The sequence below is a fragment of the Balaenoptera ricei genome, chromosome 13, assembly GCF_028023285.1.
Source record: "Balaenoptera ricei isolate mBalRic1 chromosome 13, mBalRic1.hap2, whole genome shotgun sequence".
NCBI classification, from domain to species: domain Eukaryota; kingdom Metazoa; phylum Chordata; class Mammalia; order Artiodactyla; family Balaenopteridae; genus Balaenoptera; species Balaenoptera ricei.
The window spans coordinates 44,355,823-44,368,347 of record NC_082651.1 but is presented as its reverse complement, the minus strand read 5'-3'; positions in this window follow the sequence as shown (position 1 = coordinate 44,368,347).

The following is a 12,525-nucleotide window of genomic DNA, read 5'->3' as shown; positions in this document are numbered from 1 at the left end:
GTAGACAAAAATGTGGAAAAACCAGAAATTTGTAAACTTTGTTAATTTGGTAAAACTACGTGAAACAATTTGGTGTTGCTGTGTAAAATATGGTCCAGTCGTTCCAATTCTTGGTGTATCCCCAACATAAATGAGTGCACTTAGGTACCTAGGAGACAAGTACCCAGCGTTCACTGGATCATTGTTTGTAAAAATAACAAACTGGAACTAACTCAAGTGTCTACTAACAGGGGACGTATAGATAAGTTCAAGTCTATTTGCATAATAGAATGCTATATAAAGGTGTAAATTAATGAATACATATATATCTATGTGCATTATTAGGAATATAATGTGGAACAATAAAGTAAGTTACAGGACAATCAATATGACATTTCTGGTTTTTATGCAATATATTCTTTTAACTCTCTAATTATAATTTATTAATTATAATAAATCTTTTTTCTTTACCTCGTTGCACTATTTCTGTTTTCACACAGTTGTTTGGTTGTCTTGTTTATTTTCATCTCTGGTTTCAACTTAACATTTTTCTTCCTGTATCCGGTAATCTTTTGATGCCTTTCAGATTCAAAAATAAGGCACTAGAAATCTGCTTGTGCTTGGGTGGAACTTGTTGACTTACATAGTGCCCAGGGGCTGAGTGGGCAGAGACCTTGCTGTTTGGCTGGGGATCTCCTTAGTGTCCATATGGGATGGTCATTTCCCCCAGGGAGGAATCCCCCGATTATCTTCTTGATGGAGATCTGCCTGCCTGCCAACACGCTTGGCCCAAGCAGAGGCACTGCGCCTGGGATCTTGCTGGTTGGTAATCAAACTTCATCTCTCTATTTTCAGCATGTGCTTCATCTCCATTCTCAGCTGTGATGGTGGTCTCAGAGAATACATTCTTGTCTTTCTTGTTCAATAATTCTCAAATGAGTAGTTCTAATAGCGTGATTCCCAGATCCCTGAGACTTTCCGTTGTCAGCCAGGTTAAAATTGTTTTCATAGTAATACTAAACGTTATTTGCCTTTTTTACCATGTCGACATTTGCGGTGATGATGCGAAAGCAATGATGAGTGTAATTGCCTAGCACAATCAAGGCAGTGGCACCAAACTGTAGTTGTGTGTTTTTTGCTGTGACACAGCCGCAGATTAAAAAACACCAAAAACCAAAAACCAGTTTTACTTAGGAAGGTCCTTCATGAAGCAGTAAAATTTATTGATGTTATTAAATCTTTACCCTTGAGTACATGTGTCTTTAATATTCTGTTTGACAAAATAAGTGTGCATAAAGCACTTCTATCTTTTAGCGAAGTATGATGACATCTCAAGGAAGGGGACTTGTGTGATTCTTGGGGCTGTGAGCTGAACTAGACCCTTTGTTTTTGCAGAAACGCAATTTTTCCTTGAAAGAATGACTGACTAGCTGGTTATTCAGACTTGGGTATTTGGCAGACGTTCTCTTGAAAATGAATAAAGCGAGCTTGACAATTTAGAGACAATGGTATTCGTTGCCAATGATATAATTCAAACGTCCAAATGAAAATTAGAAATTTGGAAAATCTGTATCTGCTACCATGATCTTGACAGCTTTCTAATATTTTAAAACTATTTTGATGAGATTGGTGATGATAGTTTTTAAAATGTGATTTCATTTATTTATTTAAACTTTTTATTACAGTACAGTTGATTTACAATGTGTTAGTTTCAGGTGTACAGCAAAGTGAATCAGTTATATTAAATGTGATTTTCAATATTATGGTAAAGTAAACTGTCAACATTTGGAAGGGTGAACCAATGCTTTTCAAATGATCAATGAGTCATGCTACAAAACTGTCCAGGGGCTAAAAATATCCATTCAAAGTGCCAGGTAAACTAATAATTTTAATAGAACAGAGTACCAAAAGTCCATTCATATGGATTCAAATTCTACGTTGGAACTAACCTTTAAGAAATGTCTTGAGTTTTGGTGTAATTTGTAAGAAGAATATCTAAAATTACCTAGAAGGGCTACTAAAATATACTCCTCTTCAAAAGAATATAAAAAAGAACGTGTATATATATAGTGACTAAAGTCACTCATCACTTATTTGTTTTATTTTAAAATTATCTTTATTTTATTTCATCACAATTTGTTATTTGTGTTAACGTGCAGCAGGGTTATTGTTACTTTAAAGTGAATTAGTGAACACTTTTAAAATTTCCCATTTTTTCACTTGTTTTAAGGATAATTTTATTTATTTATTTATTATTACATTTAAAAAATTGAAGTATAGTTGATTTACAAGGCTTCAGGTGTACGGCAAGGTGATTCAGTTATATGTATATAACTTTTTAAGATTCTTTTCCGTTATAAGTTATTACAAGATACTGAATATGATCCCCTGTGCTATACAGTTGATCCTTGTTGTTTATTTTATATATATTTATTTTATATATAGTAGCGTGTATCTGTTGGTCCCAAATTCCTAACTTATCCCTTTAAACCGAAGCTCTTTGAGGTCTTCAATAATTTTTAAGAGTATAAAGGGGTCCTGAGACCAAAGTGTTTGAGAACTATTGCTCTGCAGAGTAAACCTTTTCTCTTCTACTGGAGCAGAAGTGGGCCAGTCTTTGGGGTGTGCTGGCTGGGTAGGGATGCAACCTTTCCATAAACAGACTTTCAAATATATTTTTTGTCACAGCCCTTGTCTGGGCTTCAAGAAATAAGCTTCTCACTGATGTCCTTTCCTGTAAATAGTTAGGGTTATTTTCATTACTTTTTTACTTGGGTCCTATACTTCGTCAAGTCATTTATTTTTTTCTTTTTCTGAAAAAATATATGAGTATATCTTTTCCAAGTCCTTAAACATATGAAATATCTTACTGAGTCTTTGAACATACATGACAGATTTGTTGTGAGTCTAAGACAATTTTTGTGGCTAGTTTTCTGATTCATCAATTCGTTTTTCTGCAGCTCCCATTTGCAGTTCTTTTGAACTGTTGAACTTGTAACCACATGTTAAACCAGATCTTGGAGTTTAGCCAGAAAGGAGCTAGCTGGTGTTAAATACCTTTACATTCTGAGTGAAGCTATAGACCAGGGTGTTGGCATACATTTTCTGTCAGAGGCAATAGAGTAAATAATTTAGGCTTTGTGGGTCACATGATCTCTGTCACAACTGCCCAACTCTACCTTTTAATGTAAAAGTGGCTGTAAACAAGACAGAGATGAATAAGTGGCTCCGTTCCAGTAAAACCTATTTATGACCCTGAAATGTGATTTTCATGTGTCACAAAATCTTCTTTTTTTTTTTTAAACCATTTAAAAATGGAAAAACCATTCTCAGCTGATAGGCCCTACAAAAAACAAGTAGTGAGTAGGCTATGGCCTACAGGCTGTAGTCTGCTGACCCCTGTGCTAGACTATTCACAGAGCACTTGTAAAAGAGGCAAACAAGTTCTACTCCCATCAGCGATCGCCCGGCTCCTGCCTGAGTATTGAGATTGGAAAGGTTGGGGAGATTTCCTTGGAGAGTCGTCAGTGTGTTGTACTCCCATCCCACTTCCCCATCCCCCATTTGGAAAGGGAGGACATGCTCCCTTCACCTTGGACCAAGTGGAGAGGATTCAGGGGTACTTTCAGAGTGCTCCAAACCAGAAGTGTTTAAAGAAGGGAGCCCATGGGTGGAGTACTTCTCACTAGGAGGCAGAGATGAAAGAAATGCACTGGAGCAAAGATTCAGTCTCTCTCTGCCTGGAGGCCCAAGAGCTTGGATTCTGGGGCCAGATGCAGACCGCTTGAGGGGAAGCCTGCCTGGGGTAGCTTAAGAAGGATCCTTTCCACAGAGACCAACAGGAAGGATGAAGGGACCCTTTAAGGACAGCTTACCTGGTGAAACTCACTCCAGAGGCTGCGGGGTAATGGCAGGGAACATCCAGGAGGGAGACCTTGTCCACATCGAGGGGATTGTTGCCATCATCAGCAATGGCGGAACCAGGATGTACATCTTGGGAGAGAAGGAGCCAGCCACAGTGCATCTGCCAAGCGCCAGTGCCAGCTGGTAGCTGTGCCAGTCAGGCAAGACCCAGTCCAGGGCCGACACAAATGGGCTCAGTGCAACTGAATGAGCGGGGCTGCTTGTGGTGAGTGAGTCCACTGGAAAGGAATTTGCGCTGTAGGGCATCTTTCATGCCCTTTAGGTTATCATGAAAAGCAGAGTTTTTCAAATAGTTTTAATGATGTACAAAAGTGAGCAGAAGACCTAAATAGACATTTCTCCAAAGAAGATATACAGATTTCCAACAAACACATGAAAGAATGCTCAACATCATTAATCATTAGAGAAATGCAAATCAAAACTACAATGAGATATCATCTCACACGGGTCAGAATGGCCATCATCAAAAAATCTAGAAACAATAAATGCTGGAGAGGGTGTGGAGAAAAGGGAACCCTCTTGCACTGTTGGTGGGAATGTAAATTGATACAGCCACTATGGAGAACAATATGGAGGTTCCTTAAAAAACTAAAAATAGAACTACCATACGACCCAGCAATCCCACTACTGGGCATATACCCTGAGAAAACCATAATTCAAAAAGAGTCATGTACCACAATGTTCATTACAGCTCTATTTACAATAGCCAGGTAATGGAAGCAACCTAAGTGTCCATCATCGGATGAATGGATAAAGAAGATGTGGCACATATATACAAGGGAATATTACTCAGCCATAAAAAGAAACGAAATGGAGGTATTTGTAGTGAGGTGGATGGAGTTAGAGTCTGTCATACAGAGTGAAGTAAGTCAGAAAGAGAAAAACAAGTACAGTATGCTAACACATATATATGGAATCTAAGGGAGAAAAAAAAAAGTCATGAAGAACCTAGTGGCAAGATGGGAATAAAGACACAGACCTAGACAGACACATTCTCCTAGAGAATGGACTTGAGGATATGGGGGGGGGGGGAAGGGTAAGCTGTGACAAAGTGAGAGAGTGGCATGGACATATATACACTACCAAATGTAAAATAGATAGCTAGTGGGAAGCAGCTGCATAGCACAGGGAGATCAGCTCGGTGTTTTGTGACCACCTAGAGGGGTGGGATAGGGAGGGTGGGAGGGAGAGAGACGCAAGAGGGAAGAGATATGGGGACATATGTATATGTATAACTGATTCACTTTGTTATAAAGCAGAAACTAACACAACATTGTAAAGCAATTATACTCCAATAAAGATGTTAAAAAAAAAAAATGAGGAATTAAGGCACAGTGCCTAATAGTCTCTCCCCTCCCCCTAAGCCCAGGAGCTAAGGCAGCTGTCCCAGATGTTTGACCCAGGGACAGGCCTGATGATGTATCTTTTGTCATATCTACCTCCCCCTTAGATCCCGGAGAATCCAGAAAACCTGACCTAGCAAATAAGATTGGAGAAGGATAGGGCGAAGAAGCTGCTCAGAAACTTCCCTCTTCACTCCAGGGTTCAAATCGGGGCTGAGGAAACTCTGTAAGTTAAACAAAAATGTTTGGAGTGTTTAATATTCGACTGGACTATAGTTAATATGATTGTTAGGCTGATTTGGGTTGTTTGTTTTGAAAGCTAAGAGTTCTTGGGAAATACGTGGAAACTGCCCAAGATTTCACCCAAGGGGCCGAGACGGAACTAACTGATTGTCAGTGTGTGGAGCACTGAGAAAAAGAATAGGTGCTTTGTGATTGTACCCTACTGGGTCTAGCTCCTTCAGGAACATGTTACAGTTGGCACTATCAAATCTTCTCAAATGTGCTGATTTTTTTGTTTGCTTGTTGTTCTTTAAGAGAGAGCTCTGTATCTTTCACTGTCAGAGTTGAAATGAACTCTATCCCTGTTCATATCTTTCAAGCCCATTTCAAGGAAGTAGAAAAAAATGTTAGATTTACTAGTGTTTTGTTTTAAAAGACCAGAAGCCTAATTGCTTGGGGTAGAGGCAAGGAAATGGAAGTGAGGGGCTTCTCCAAGGTCCTGTTTGAGTTGCCTCTTGGCAGTTGTTTGGGGAACTCCTTTGGGCTACAGCTAGCCTGTGAAGGTCTATTGTTCATGGCCAGAGGCACCCCCTCTGAGCCGAGGAACCTCAGGATCACAGTGCTTAATTGGAGGAGGGTACTATTGCATACAAGATAAAAGCATCCCTCCCCCAGGGCAGCAATGCTGGTGGTCTTGTCAGACACCTTGAATCTCAGCCTCCGATTGCCGCCGTAGCAAACTGCGCGCGTGTTCTATGAGCCTGCAGCTCCCGCTCGCCCACCCTTTCATCCAACAATGGCCCCTATCAACAGGCAGCAGTAGCATTGCCCCTTCTCCTCCTTCAGATCCACTCTCTGTACAAGGAGTGGGCTGACAGTAAGTGCCCAGCAGCGCTGTTCCACGGTGCTTGGTTTCCTGCACTTCTCCGAATGTGCTGGCGGATTTGGTTGGCATCGACCTTCAGCAGTCCACACTTCCTTCCAATAGCTAGTCCTCTCAGCTTGGCTGTATTCGTGGGATTCTTCTCGGGACCCATCCTCTTAGTTTTTGGTTGTCATTGTTGGTTGGTGTAAGACCTTTATTTAATAATATCTCTAAAAATCTGAAATTTGAGTGCTTTCCATCTTTAGACAGCTAGAGACTTACACACTGCCTTAAAATCTTGAGATAACAAAGGTGCACTCTTTTAAAAAGCAGTGTTCTCTACCTCCATAATCTTTAGAGGGAGAGGAAGAACTGACAAAACGAAATTTCCATTGCAAAACAGTCCTGAATGAATTTAAAGCCTTTCTGAACAAATAGGATGTAAACATAACAATATGGAAATGTTTCCATCAGAATCTCCATCTGAATGGGATAAAAATTAAGAAGATGAAGATAAATCGGAAATGTTTTCTTTTTATCACAGTATTGATTACATTTTAGAATAGTTTTAGATTTACAGAAAAATTTAGATAGTATAGAGAGTTCCTATATGCCCTCTACCCAGTTTCCTCTATTATTAACATTTACATTAATATGGCATATTTGTCACTATTAATTAACTGATACTGATACGTTATTATTAACTAAAGTTGATGCTTTCTTTAGACTTGGTTTTCCCTTCCTCTGTCCTGGATCCCATCCCACGTTACATTGAGTTCTCATGTCTCCGTAGGCTCCTCTTAGCTGTGATAATTTCTCAGAACTTCCTTGTTTTTTGATGACCTTGACAGTTTTGAGGAATACTGGTCAAGTATTTTGCAGAATGTTCCTCAGTTGAGGTTTGCCTAATATTTCTCTCATGATCAGATATCAAGAGTGTATTCTTGGGCTTCCCTGGTGGCGCAGTGGTTGAGAGTCTGCCTGCCAATGCAGAGGACACGGGTTCGAGCCCTGGTCTGGGAGGATCCCACATCCCACGGAGCTACTAGGCCCGTGAGCCACAACTACTGAGCCTGCGCGTCTGGAGCCTACGCTCCGCAACAAGAGAGGCCGCGATAGTGAGAGGCCCGCGCACCGCGATGAAGAGTGGCCCCCACTTGCCGCAACTAGAGAAAGCCCTCGCACAGAAACGAAGACCCAACACAGCCATAAATAAATTTAAAAAAAAAAAAAAAAAAAAAAGAGTTCGCATGCCGCAACTAAGACCTGGCACAGCCAAAGAAATACATAAATAAAAATATCAAAAAAAAAAAAAAAAGAGTGCATTCTTTCAACCTGACTTATCACCATTGATGTTGACCTTGATCACCAGGCTGAGGTTGTGTTTGTTAGTTTTCTCCACCATAAACTTACTCTCTTTTTTCCTCTTTCCATGCTGTACTCTTTGAAAGGAAGTTATTATAAGTGGCCCATGATTAAGGAGTGGGGATTTATGCTCCATCTCCTTGAGGGTGGAGTATTTACACAAATTAGTTGGAATTCTTGGAATAGATTTGCCTTTTCTCCCTCATCTATTTATCTGTTCAATCATTTATTTATCTATTTTATTCTTTGGGCTATAGTCCAATAGTGCTTTATCTATTTTGTTGTTTGAATTGTTCCAGCTTTGGCCATTGGGATCTCTTTCCGCTGGCTCCTGTGTCCCTTTGACATAAGCCATCATTGTGGTTTTATTTATTTATTTAAAAAACTTTTAGCACTTCCTTGCTTTCTGACACTACAAGATGCTCCAGGCTCATCTTGTAGATTTCCTGTCCCAGTCCTAGAATCATCTATTTCTCCAAGGAGCCCTAGTTCCTTTCATTGGAGACAGTGTATCAAGATCTGGGCACTAGTGTCTTGGTCAGTTTAGGCTGCTTTAACAAACTACTGCAGACTGAGTGTCTGATAAACAACAGAGATTTATTTCTCACAGTTCTGGAGGCTAGACATCCAAGATCAGGTTGTCACTGCAGTTGGGTTATGATGAGGGCCTTCTCCCGTGTTGCAGGCTGCTGTCTCCTCATTTTATCCCCACATGGCAGACGATCAGAGAGAGAGAAAGCAAGCTCTCTTGTGTCTTTTTATTAGGGCACTAATCCCATTCATGAGGGCTCTACCTTCATGGAGTAATTACCTCCCAAAGGCCCCATCTCCTAATACCATCACATTGGGGATTAGAATTTTGACATTTTGGAGGCATACAAACACTTAGTCCATAGCACTATGAATGTTGCTACCAGGGTGTTGTTGCTTCTAGGCTCTCAATTGACAGAGCAAGGAAATATATGTGTGGAAACGCCTTCATTGAAGCAAATGGGTATATGCATATATATACTTTTGTATTTCTTTTATCATTTCCACATGAATGTTGTGTCTGTTGGAAAGAATTGCTTAATATGTGCTCTCAGTTATGCATTTTGAGCTGGAGGCCCGTTGGGCAGCAACTAGATGTTCTCTAACGGGTTTAAAGAAATTAACAACTTAAGGCTTTCCTTTCATTGGGAGATAATTCTCCATGCATCTCTTGTGCTTCTTTACAATTGGCAAGGAGAGGCACTATCTTTTCACGGATGTTTGTTTGTACAGTGAACAATAACCTTGGGAGATGGAGATAGGGTCTCTCTGCAGAGCAAGGGCAGATTTGTTTACTGTCCAGTATAATAAGGATAATGTCTCCTTCTGAGGCAAAGTTTGGGCAGGTTTGCTTGCAGTCCGTGGTCAAAGATTTGGGTTCAATAAGCTCCTGTATGTGCGGCACCCATCTAGGCTGCTTCATCTTTTCTCACAGCAACTGGGGACAAGAGGAACAACACAAACATGAAGCCTATCCTGCCTACTGTGTTGTGAGTAACAAAGTCTTTTGTCAAATTGTAAGGTCCGGAAGTCTGGTGTCTTCTAGCAGCTTCCACAAAACTGTGCAGACTAACTTGTAAGCTTGCACGTAGGTAAACTTCAGACTCTGGTTCTGACACCTTCATTTAGGTTGAGTACTAACAGTATTCCCATATTTCTCAGCTAGATGTAAGCCTTTTTTGGAGTTACCAATGCTGAAGAATAAGTTTTTAAAATTTTAAATTAAAAACATTTAAAACGTTTCAAAATAAAATCATGGCTCACATATAAGAAAAGGAAAATCTTATTTAGCTCATGAATTAAAGTGGGAACCAGCCAGCTGTCATAACTGGTTCAAAGGAGAAGTCAAAGACAAATTGAAATGGAGTAAAGGAATGGTAAAATCAATTTACAAATGGACAAAATCTGGGTTTTTCCATGGGGAGTAGGGTGGGGTTGAACCTCCACCAGACAGAATTTATTTGCATGTCCATAGACAAGAATTATTTGCATTGCTATCAGGTATCCACAATGTATAGAGCTGTAAAATAATTCAAATACATGGAAAGCACAAACTCCATAGAATCAGATAACCTGGAAAGGTGTGCTGTAAATGATGCCTAGTTTTCCACTGGAGACATGCAGTAATCTTTTTTGCTTATTCCAAAGTCTTAAATATTCTGTAAATGTACTGTAAGAATTGTTTCCAAGGTATTGATCCAATGTGAGAGAATTAAAAGGAGGACAGAAAGAGATTTTTAAAAGTAAGCCTAGACACATACACATAAAAAAGATATTGGAAGAAGTTCTAATTATCTGATCTGGGAATAGAATCCACCAGAGAAGAAGATCATTTGTTCAGACTCCGTCCAGTAAGAGAAGGAAGTCCTAATATGTCATTGATTCAGACAGTTCCCTCGACTGACCACTAGGGGTCGCTAAGCAGGCATTTTGACCCCTGACCGGAGAGGCAGGGGTGGCAGCATCTAATCCAGCCACGGTAATGCTCACCTGACTTAACACATTTGGGAAGCTCATTGGTGGCAAGACATTTTTACCTAGTCCAGGGCCTGGCACATAGTAAGCATTCAATACATATTTCTTGAAAAGAATTATTCAGAACGCAGGGGGTGCTTTTACACTGTAGGCATGTAAGAGATATGATATTTCAGAGTAAGGATTTGTTAAGACTTCTGGTCATATTAGGACAAAAGGAGAAAACATTATAAATTAGAAGTCACTAGGTTAATTAAACAAAAAGAGGTACATTTAGCCATGAAATTAGACTTGGTAAATCTGTGAACAGTTTCCGTTGCCTGTACAAACACCAACATAACAAAATACTTGTTTCAATGCAGACCTGGCAGTCCTCCTTTTCTTTGTTTCTGTTTTGCTCAGGTGCCATCAAATGTTGATTCTTCCACTCCTATCCCACAAAACTTTCTAATTTCCTACTAATTTTGGTGCAATGAGAAACTGGTGGCAAGTCATCTATAATTTTAAGGAATCGATTAGAATAAGATGAAAAGTGAAAAATAGAGGGGCAATGACTATGGGTTAGATCCACAGCTGGAAGGAAGGAGGAGAGCGAATCAGGAGACTCTTAGAAAACCCCAAGAACAGATCTTCTCCCTGCCCTTGACTTTCCTGGCTCCTCACACACATTCTGTGGACATCTGTTGTTTTTGTCTGCCTAGGAGCCCTTCCCTCTTCTACTGTTACTAGTGCCTTGATTTTACCCTGGGGGAATGAGCCCCTCCCCGACTGGGCACGGTCTTGATGGGGATGTTAGTTCAGGTGCTCCCCCCATCAGATGGCTGAGGGGTAAACACTAAGCCAAGCTAGGCCAACCAAAGGCCCGGTCACTGGAAACTCTTGTAGAGCCTGAAAACCACTGGACTTCTTTCAACCTAGTGTCTCAAAGAGACCGTCCATTACTTCTTGCTTTGTAGAATCCCACAGCTGTGCTCTTTTCCATCTTTTCAAAGATCTGAGTCTTTATTTTTTCCTTCAAGTCCGTGAGTCACCCCACATTTATCTAGTAAATTCCAATTTGCCTATATAAGCCGGAGTTGGTTTCTTTGTGACTGCAGCCAAAGAATGCTGACTGGTGTAATGGGAAAAGGGAACGAGTCAAAAACCTAGTCCTATGTTACTTCTATAATCTCAGTTGAACTTATCATTGAAAAGGACTAGCCGTAAGGAAATGGAGACTCCTTGAAAATGAGGCATTACTAACATTTATGGACACATTATGTTCTAGACACTTTTCTAAACATTTACAAGTATTCTTATTTAAGAATACTTACCTAAGAATGACCCCATGGAATAAATGTTATTTTTTCCCATTTTACAGATGAGAAAACTGAGGCACAGATGATTAAATAACCTGCCCATTTTCACATGGCCAGGTTAACATTCTCAAAGTTTATTCTGTAGAATACAAGTTTTTCAGACGTGTATTAGTTTCCTAGGGCTGCTATAACAAAGCACCACAAACAGGGTGACTTAAAACAATAGAAATGTATTGTCTCACAGTTCTGAAGGCTAGAAGTCTGAAATCAACTGGCAGGGCCATGTTCTCTATGACTGCTTTAGAGGAGAATCCCGGCCTGCCTCTTCTAGCTTTTGGTATTTGCCAACAATCCTTGGCATTCCTTGGCATGTAGAGGTATTCCTCCCATCTATGCCTCTGTTTCTCTCTGTGTGTCTCACTCCTCTTCTCCTAAGGACACTAGTCATATTGGATTAAGGGCCCACCTACTCCAGTGTGACCTCATCCTAACTGATTACATCTGCAATACATTATTCCCAAATAAGGTCACATTCTAAGGTACTGGGGGTTAGGACTTATTTTGGGGGACGGTCATTTTTAGATATTCATGTTAAATATGTTTTTGAGGGGTTTTTTTTCCACTTTAACTCATCACAAGAATGTTGATAGCAATTGCTCAAAAAAAGAATTATTTGGTCAAATAAATTTGAAAAGCACAGGATTAACCACCATTACAGTAGGATTCTCAGCTGTAGTACTTTGGGAGGGTCTTTAATTTGTTAAGCTGAAAGGGAGCCAGCAAACTGGGACTGTAATGGACAATTTCTCAAACATGTTTGGGTATGGACTTCTTTTTGCTGTGGGATTAGTGGTCTGTGTGACACAGATCACAGGCCCGACGCGAGGTAGCAGCACCCTGTTAAGGACCCTCCCTACTCTTCTGGTTTTGCCTCTTACCTGCTGTGTGTCCTTAAGACAACTGCTTTCTTCTCTGAGCATGAGTTTCCTTATGTCTAAGATAGAGGCAACAATATCCTTTCCCC